This window comes from Drosophila bipectinata, chromosome XR (assembly GCF_030179905.1).
Source record: "Drosophila bipectinata strain 14024-0381.07 chromosome XR, DbipHiC1v2, whole genome shotgun sequence".
Lineage (NCBI taxonomy): Eukaryota > Metazoa > Arthropoda > Insecta > Diptera > Drosophilidae > Drosophila > Drosophila bipectinata.
In genome coordinates this window covers 6,411,916-6,421,561 of record NC_091735.1, presented here as the reverse complement: position 1 = coordinate 6,421,561, position 9,646 = coordinate 6,411,916, and the positions used below count along the sequence as shown (strand labels likewise).

Genomic DNA, 9,646 nt, shown 5'->3' with positions numbered 1-9,646 from the left:
GGACAGGGACTTGACGGCATCTAAGGGCTCGTCACACCTGACGTCGTTCCTAATTTCTATAGGTTCATTTATTTTTATCTGAGGAGCCTCCGCTTGGGCGGGAGCGATTTCTTTTGCGTTGACCCGTTCAGTCAGACTGTGTATAGCCAGGCGCATTTCGTTTTGTCTACGCTGGTGTTCGATATTGGCTTCTTAAACAGCATGTTGAACGGCCGCCTGTATGGTGGCTGTCATCGGTTCCATGTTGAAAGCCATGTTCGCGAGTATGGGAGCGCTAGCGTTAGCGCTTTTAGGGGTGGAAAATCTGGCCGGCCCTTCGGTCTCCGACTCAGAATCACTAGAGAGTTGTTTTATGTTTCTATATTGTTGAAACGGATTGCTCATGTGGAGCTGCGGCTACAAGTCGCCCGAAAGAAAAAATATTTATGTATGAATTATGTGCCGTTAGAGGCGATTGGGCTGGTAAAGGGGCCGCGGGGGCTGAGCTGCCGCTTTAGTTGTGGAACAAAGTTCCACACACTGCATGTGCGGCCGTATCGTGTTCTCGAAAATGGAGTGGGGAAACAAAACGGAAAAGAAAAATAAATAACCAAACCAAACCAATCAAATAACCGTTGCTACTCCTTGTAGATCCGTTCTGTGACGGGAGTTATGATGGGAGCACTCGCCCCGTTGTCACGGCCCTTGAGGCGCGGTGACCAATTCAACAAATGAATTTACAAGTTAACGGCAGTGCCGGAGATTGGTTTTTATGGTGGTCTTTATTGTATGAGACTCTGACACAAACTGAAACTTAAAGCTAACAAAAAGTATTTGCCGCTATGCATGGGCTTCCGGCCAGACGCTATGTCAGCAGTTTGGCCAGAGCGAGCTCTTAAATAATCGGACATTGCCGCTGCTTGGTTAACTTCAGTTAACTTGTAGACATGAGGTTCGGCACGATGTAGTGAGGTTATGTAGACATGAGGTTTCCTTTTTGGGTTCTTATTAAGCAAGGTTTCGGCACTTCTCCTGATCCTACACTGCCCTAATCACCCCCACGTCCTGGATGCTGCAGAAATTTCTCACCGAACGCGGCTTGAGCCTGGTCCGGTTCCATGCACGTTTAGGCGCTGATCGAAGTCTGCTGCCCCTTAACACTTGACTGTTAACGCGTGGTTGTGCTTCGCTTGATACTGGGTCGCCGAGGGTATTTTTCGCTCTTTGGTGGCCTTCCCTGGCAATACCCTTCCGAATTCTACCTTAAGGTCTTTTTTTATTCACCTAGTGCTTAATATTTTCCCTTCGCACCTGTAGGTTTTCCCACCCACGTACACTTGCCAAAATCAGTGCACAACACAGACAATTCTTCTTTGCTGTTGCGCCACTGATTCGACTGTGTTGTCACCTTTTTTTGGGGGTTATTATTATCCCGGGTTTTATCTTTGAGTTTCACTCTTTAGCTTTGTGTCTTTCTCTTCAGAACTTTAATTGCAAAAGAACATTTATATCCAGAGCATCTTCGAATGACAGTGAACGAGGTTGCCGTACTTTATTTGAGAGGCTATCAAGGTGCCAGAAAGTTCGCGCTTAACAACTCTAATTTGGTTGTTAAGCCTAGTACTGTGACGACGAAAATCCGCTGTCGAAAATCCGCTAGCGAAATCGCACTTTATTCAGCTACCGAGCTAGTGTGACCAAAAAAATTAAGGAAAAGGGTAATACTGAACAGCTGTTGTTTGTAAACAAAAAACAAATATGCAAAAATGAAATCAAAACGATTGGATGTTGGTGTTTTGTTTATGTATTTCGCCGCTAAGGAGCTGATTAAGAAAATGAAAACTGGGTCAAAATCAATCACAAATCATTTCAATGCCATTTTATGGCATTAAAATGCCCCTTGCGGGTCAAATCCTATATTATGGGCTTCGCCCTGACCGCACTAATTAAATTCAATTTATCCTCGCGCGCCGAAAATTTTTCGGGCCGACTAATTTTTCCTTTCATCAATTTTCCCTCCATGTTTTAGATATCGAAATAAATAAAATTAATTCTTTCAACACCCCAAAATCAGCTGTTTATTTTTTTTTGATCCGGCAACGTCATTCAATTCGATAGCTAAAATTTTCGTCGTCAGAGTACCGCAAAAATCTAGGAAACAAAAATTTCTTCTTCTTCCTTTTTTTACACCGTTTTTTTTATATGGAGTTTGACAGCTGTCACGCGTGCAACAGCGGATAATTTTCGTCACAGTACTAGGCTTTACAGTGCAATTGTTATCGACTTATTTTATCGACTTAATATTTGTTAAGCTAACTAAAATTTATTTTCATAATTTTCTTTTGTCATGTTTTAACTCGTACCCTCACAATTTTTGCGGTCCATTCTTGTAGTAGGTTGCGGTCATTTCCTCAACATCAATCATTTGGATTCCTGGCAACGCGTTGTGTTTCTTCAACAATATTTTTGGTCCAGAAAGAATAATTGCCAGCCGGAAATAATTTATTGATCTCAGAAACACCAATCACGTCACTCGGTTTTACCGGACCTTGTGCACCGTTGCTATCTCTCTCCGTCCGCTCGCACTCACTCTTCATTTCTCTTTAGCGTCGCCTGCTCCCGTGCATATGATCGGGTACCTTCATCTGCCGCGGTGTATCTCGCGGCAACATCAAGCGTTGACCCGAGCCCTCGTTTTACTTCGAGATCTTCAACCCCTCAGACTATCATTTAACAGGCTCTGCGTCGTTTCGAGTAATTGGAGAAGAAGCTGTCTAATCAGTCCAATCTGCCAGCTCAGTTTTCGTTACGCTAGAGTTGCATCGGGATTCCAAATTTTTTCTGCCACATCACTGTGTGCGAAAAAAGGACAGCACCACGACGAAACACTAATTTTATTTGGCACCTGCAATTTTTCCGAAATGAGTTTCTAGACTTAAACATTCGAAAGCGCCCGCGCTCGCAGTTGACGTAGAGGACGCGCAATCAGTTTAGCACGCGTTATACGGTAAAATTCCCTAGAAATATAGGACGATTGCTTCTGGTTGTTCGGTTTGCTATGTATGCAAGTTAAATTGTTTGTAGTTCGGTGAATTAACAAAATTTAAATTTTACTTTTTAATTACACAACTTGGTGTTAAACCTTTATTTATTAAACTTAATTGTTACAAGACACTTTTTATTCTTAATTATTTTCCGTCAACCGTTCGCGGTCTCGATCAAAATAGGACTGCCGTTTTAATTCTAAATCTGATCCAAAGAACCTCGGCCATCAGTTGTGTTTAGATTAGAGGCTTAAGATGAAACTGTCGCATCTTATTGTGAAATTCGATTAAGCTGATCGATGCAATTTGGTGGGTACTTGAAACGCAAAAGGCGTAATTGATTGGGCTTCGGAGGGAAGTTGATGTTTACTTTTGATTTTGATTTGTTTATGGGGAACCGAGATCGGACCTCAGAGCCAAAGACAAAGCCGAAGGCAAATGCAGAGTTTAAAAATATTGTTTATAAAATTCATTAGTGGAAAGCCATAAGTGGCCTGGATTTATGGGTTGGATAATTGAGTCAAAGATCAATTGTTTATAAAAGCCATAAGTGGCCTGTATTTAGGGATAACTTGCATACTGTCGCGCACATACATTGCTTATAGCGTTGTTTTGTGTATTTCTGTAACAGCTGACTTTTTTATTCTCAATCAGTTAATCTGTAACAAAACAACCAATTCGTAAGTTTTCTGAATGTTTTATAAACGATAATTACGATTAGATTAGTTGAAAGATTTATTGTAAAACAAGAAAGCAAAGCTAACTTCGGGCGGAGCCGAAGTTGATATACCCTTGCAGCTAAAACCGGATATATATCGCAAACATCGGATATAGTTGGCCGATCCTTATGATTACATCATAATAAAACCAATTAATTACAATAAAAAATCTAAAAAAAAGTCCCAAGCTTCTATCTTCAAAAATACGAAATTTAATATTTCTACCAAATACCATTTCCGATCGTTCAGTTATATGTCAGCTATAAGATATAGTCAACCGATCCTAATGAAATTTTGTAGGTCGGATTAACTGACCAAAAATAGAATGTGTACCAAGTGCCAGCTTTCTATCATCAAAAACACGAAAGTTGGGTCATTTCCGATCGTTCAGTTATATGGCAGCTATAGGATATAGTCGGCCGATCCTTATGAAATTTGGCATGTCATATTATTTTGCCAAAAATAGCTCTCGTATCAAATTTGAACTCTCTAACTCTAAAAACACCAAAGTTATACCATTTCCGATCAATCAGTTATATGGCAGCTATAGGATATAGTCGGCCGATCCGGGCCGTTCCGACTTATATACTGCGTGCAAAGGAAAGAAGGGTTTGTGAAAAGTTTCAAGTCGATAGCTTTAAAACTGAGAGACTAGTTTGCGTAGAAACAGACAGACGGACAGACGGACATGCTCATATCAACTCAGGAGGTGATCCTGATCAAGAATATATATACTTTATAGGGTCGGAGATGTCTCCTTCACTGCGTTGCACACTTTTGGACAAAATTATAATACCCTCTGCAAGGGTATAAAAAAATTTACTTGTTGTTGCAGATCCTGGAAGTTCACACGCAAGTGTACATATACAGAGGAGTTGAGAAAAACTTATTCTCGTAGTTTTTAAAATAAATCTGCATATTTTGCTCATTGCATTGTTTGTGATTGTAAGGTGTCAGTTGCAAATAGTGGTTTGTATTTTTTCTTTTTTCATGAAATATCGCCTGATCGCTCTTGTGAAATTGTAGGAACACGTGATCTGGTAAAACATCTCGCTACACCAAAACATTCAAAAAAATTGCAAGATGCATTTACTTCGCGTTCCATTTTGCACTTATCATAAATCAGCAACAGAGGAACATGCAGTTTGGGCGGCTGAAGGAACTTTGGCATACCCCACCATAAAACATCATCAAAGCTACATATCCATGGACTGCACAAGTCAACTCATTCGCTCACTCCTTGCCGATTCTCATGCAGGAAAAAATGTTTCTTGCGGACGTACAAAAACCGAAGCTATTGTAAATCAGGTTCTATCTGTTCATTCCATTGAAATGGTAGTGCAAGATTTGAAAAAGACACCTTTCTTTAGTATAGGCACTGATTCGAGTAATCATGGTAATTTGAAAATGTTCCCATTGATAGTCCAATATTTTGATCCTGCTGAAGGAGGGATAGTTGTCAAATTGTTAAATATCAAAGAAAAGTTTGATAAAAAACTTCAAACTATTGCTAACATAATAAAAAGGGAATTGGATAAACATGTTTTGACTGAGGAACAAAGAAGAAAAAAACGTATTGACTTATTTAAGGCGTGAAATCAACCAAAATATCATTGGCATTGGGTGTTCAGGCCATGTCATGAACAATTCAGCTCACCATGGTATAGATCGGTTCGGTTCTTTCGACATTGAATGTATTGTAATGAAAATTTTCAATCACTTCTCGATTTACACTGTTCGGACAAATCAATTGAAGGATTTTTGCGATTTTGTTGATGTGGAGTACAGGAAACTGCTATCTCACAGCAAAACACGATGGCTAACCCTCAAGCCAAGCGTTGATCGAATTTTACAAATTTTTCCAGCTCTGAAATCATTTTTTTTATCCACTGATCCGCCAATTATTTTAGAGAGTTTTTTCAAAGATGATTTTGCGGAATTGCAATTGCTGTTTATAAGTTCACTTATGAATGTCTTTCACAATAGAATCAAAAGCATCGAACGCGAAGACAATTCTGTTCTTGAAGTTTTGTAAATCATTGACGAAGTATGGGAGACTTTGACTGAAAGACTCAATTCGAAATTTATACCATTCACAGTCAAGCAGAAAATGCAAAAGCTAACAAATGCAGGTAAAGAAACTAAGTGTCAAAACTTTACAGAATCCATGCATGTAGTGTATGAAAGATCTTGTGATTGCTGAAATGGAGCCAGTCATTGCGTTATTTGGAAGACTTCGAATGGTTAAATTTCAAGCCAGGAAAAGATTTGAGTTATGAATCTGTTGAAAAATCTGTTGCATTTCTCGCATCCAAAAACATTCTAATTGATGATTCAAAATTGTTCGACCAGTTTGTTAATTTACAAAAATTTTTGGAAACGAGAAAACGGTGGTGTCCGTATTTTCCACTTCAGCTATCTGGTCACCCTATTCACATTCTTGCCAAAACAATTCGTGCATTCAGCTCTGAGATGAACATCCGATATTGGCGATACAAGGTCCATTCGCCAGTTCCATATGCATACGATTGTGATGTCCTTTGAACAATTTAGAGTCTGTCATGGTAATTGCTTGAAACTTTTTCTATGTAACTTTTGGATCATCATCCCTAGAGACCTTTAATGTAAAATAATATCTGCAATCAGTTTTAAAGGAAAATTCTGTAATACTAAACACCGCCTCTATGAAAAAAATATTTGAAATTGTGTGGACCAAGTAGTTTCTTACCTTTAGATGTGCTTCGCCGACAAACTGGGTTGTCCATGTCTTCAAACGAATGGCAGCTCCAATGATATGTGGATAACTGAATGTCTGTGCTTCTTTTTGAGAAATCCTTACTCAGGGAGCCATTCAGCCACAAGATTTGGTTAGTCCAAGCTCTTCTGCTTGAGCCTCCAGTAATTACAGCTTCCACCCCGCCCATAATCTCTTTCAGATAGCATCGAGCTGCGAAAGTATAATCGTCCACTTGACCCTCAGTTGTCAGGACAACGAGGTTCCTCCACATCCCGTAGGAGGTGGGGAATCCCAGGGAATATTCTTTAATGGGATAGTAAAAAGTAATAGTACAAATATATGATAGTAAAAAGGGATTCAGACGATTTCGTTGAAAACAACTCACTTAACCCGATTACATCCGTCAACCCCAGCGGAAAATCGTCTTGATTGTTAAGTTGCAGGTATCCAAAAATTTCGGTTTAATTTTAAAATTTCGAGTTATCCGGACTTTTTTAGGTTGTTCGGGGTCGGAAAACTTTTGAAGTGTTACTTGAGGAACACACTGCTTCGTGGGAGTCACGTTAATACGGATGGAATCCATCACTTTGTAAGTCCAGGGCAGGGAGGACACTCGACCAATTAGAGTCAAAAGTTTATCACTAATTGACCAAGAAATTGCCATAAAATGGGCCAAGTATCTGTCCACTGTCATATGCGGGCTTCATTTTTGTCTTGATTCCCAGAGAAGAAGAATTTCCACTAATTGAGGAGGTTCTTTCAAATTTGAGCGGCATTTCCTTTTGAAATTTAGATCCCACCCCCAAATAGGCCAACAAATAGCTGGGCGTGCTAAGGTGCAAGGTTATGGAGCTCTTAACTGGAAGCATTTCCATAGTTATGGCGATTGGTATTGGCTGTAAGGCACATCCTCGTTGCAGTAAACCTTGATCTTGGGCATTTCCAATTCAATAATCTGTGCAGATCCTAGTGTCAAGTAGAGCGATAGTAATAATAGTATCTTCGTAGGACAATTAGACAGCGACATATATTCATTTTGAATGCGAGGAAAAAAATGTAACAGAAAACTGAAAGCCAGCTTTCAAGCTTTTATAAATAAGATTTAAACACAAGCCCAATGTGTTGGGCTAATGCAATTAATTTGTATAAGCCAGTTACTATAAGCCAGGCTCAAAAGTTGAAACTAAGTTAATTCCTTTTTTTATCATCAGTAAGCAATTACTATAAATTTGGGTAATGAAATAAAAAACATTGGCCTCTCATCACTTTGGTAAACCCTTGCTTAGTAATGTATTAGTAAGTAAGGTAATCCTTAACTGACCTCAACTACCGACCGTTGAGCTTTAGTCGGAGAGCAGAGCTTGTTAGCCTGGTTTTGCCCAAACACACACATACATCCTGGAACATCCTTATGTATACCCCCTACACACACAGTCACTTAGTATCCTTGTACACTTTTGCATAGCACCTTTGGTGATTTATAACTATTTGGCATTCGAGGCAGCAAGTCTCGCCAGCAGTAGATAACGACCTTTTTTCAACACTTTGAACAATTTTAAATATAAATTAAAAAGTTTTCCCATTCTTTGTTGTTGTTGCATAGTTGCCTGTTGTTGTTGTTGGTGTTTTTTTGGTATGTATTTTATGTTCATGCAAAGTGAAAAGTTTTCCGGACGACATCGAACCCGGTTGGCCAAGTTGAGGACTTGGGGCTTTTCCACAGCCGATCAGGTTAATGCCGCGTAACTATTTAGGCCTTTTAATCCTTTTGCCAATTTCCGCACTTATTTTTAGAACAGAGAGAGAAATATATCTGCAAAGACAGGGCTATACAAAAGGTTACCTAACCATTTTCGACCAAAGTTCTATCTTATTTAATAAAATATACTATTCCGAAAATTTTAATAATAAATCTTATAAAAAATATAATTTTTTTCTCTGCTTACCAATGCCAGTCGATTGTCGCCGCTTTAAACTTATTAGACAATTCTTGGCCATGTTTTTTTTGGTACCCGTTCGGTATTTGCAATACATAATTGCTGTCAGATGAAGTTGGCCTTTTGCAAAATTTAATCTAATTGCATCCTTTTTGTGGGCGGCGGTGTAGGATGGGTATGGTGGGACTGGAGGTATAAAAGTTGTGGTCCTTTGACCACAAGCAGACTGGCATTGTTGCAATATTTTTGCAACTTTGGCTGCCATAAAGGCGCAAACAACTCTACGGCTTCTGTTTGTTTGTGTGGGCGTACCTCTGTATGTGTACGTATGTGTGGGAGAACGTGAATGTGTTTTTATTTACTTGAGCGAGGCAAACATCTGACCGTAATGCAAACGCATTTGCTTGTGCTAAAGAAGGACAGCACCAGGACGAAACTTAGGGTGGTGTTTGATGGGTCCGCTGCTACCACCCCAAGTTATTCCTTGAATGACATATTAATGGCTGAACCTGTCATCCAAACTAAGCTTTTCACATCCTGCTCAGGTTTCATTCGCATCCGGTACAACTCTGTCACCGTTGTGTGAGGATAGCTTTGGCCCAAAGCTACTTGCAGTGCTTTATGTGGCAAAACGATTTAATCAAATCAGTTTGTATCAAATCAAAGCCAATAAAATAACTTCCATAAAAATCAAACAGAATTTGTATTATACTAAAAAAGGGATTCGGAACGTTTATTGCAGCTACTCGAAAACGCTTGGTAACTTAACAAAGCATTACTTAGTGTAGTTAGTGATTCCCTTATGGCAAATAATCTAAAAGCCGTTGCAATCACTGTTACTACGCTTATGCGATGGCAATCACGAATTCTTGAATGCGTGGTATAGAAATAGCCCCTGTCTATGCCACAGATACAATTTCGAGAAGTCATTTTAGTACAGATGCCAGCCTTGTAAAACTAGGTATTCTAATCTGGTCAAACTTTCACAAAAAGTAAACAAACCAAGCAACGGGATGAATAAAAATAAATTTTTCATTTACAATCGACATAAGAAAATTATTTTGCAAGGTCGCCAAGTTTATTTTATTTTTTTTTTTGTTCAATTTCAACTTTTATGCACGGCGCTGTCACCTCATTTGTACCACCAATTCATGAATTGAGGCAAAAATCATAGTCAACTTTCGTGTGTTGCCGAATTCCCAAAATAGCTTTTATGCACACACGAATCGG

General features: G+C 39.3%; 1 long non-coding RNA gene across 1 annotated transcript; it reads right to left on the bottom strand.

Annotated features, from left to right (window-relative positions):
* Positions 1-6,172: 6,172 nt before the first annotated feature.
* LOC138925546 (uncharacterized) lies at positions 6,173-7,441 on the bottom strand. Its single transcript, XR_011441788.1, has 3 exons — positions 6,865-7,441; positions 6,471-6,782; positions 6,173-6,378 (listed from the first exon to the last, which is right to left on the bottom strand). It is a non-coding gene; the product is annotated as an uncharacterized lncRNA (long non-coding RNA).
* Positions 7,442-9,646: the final 2,205 nt, after the last annotated feature.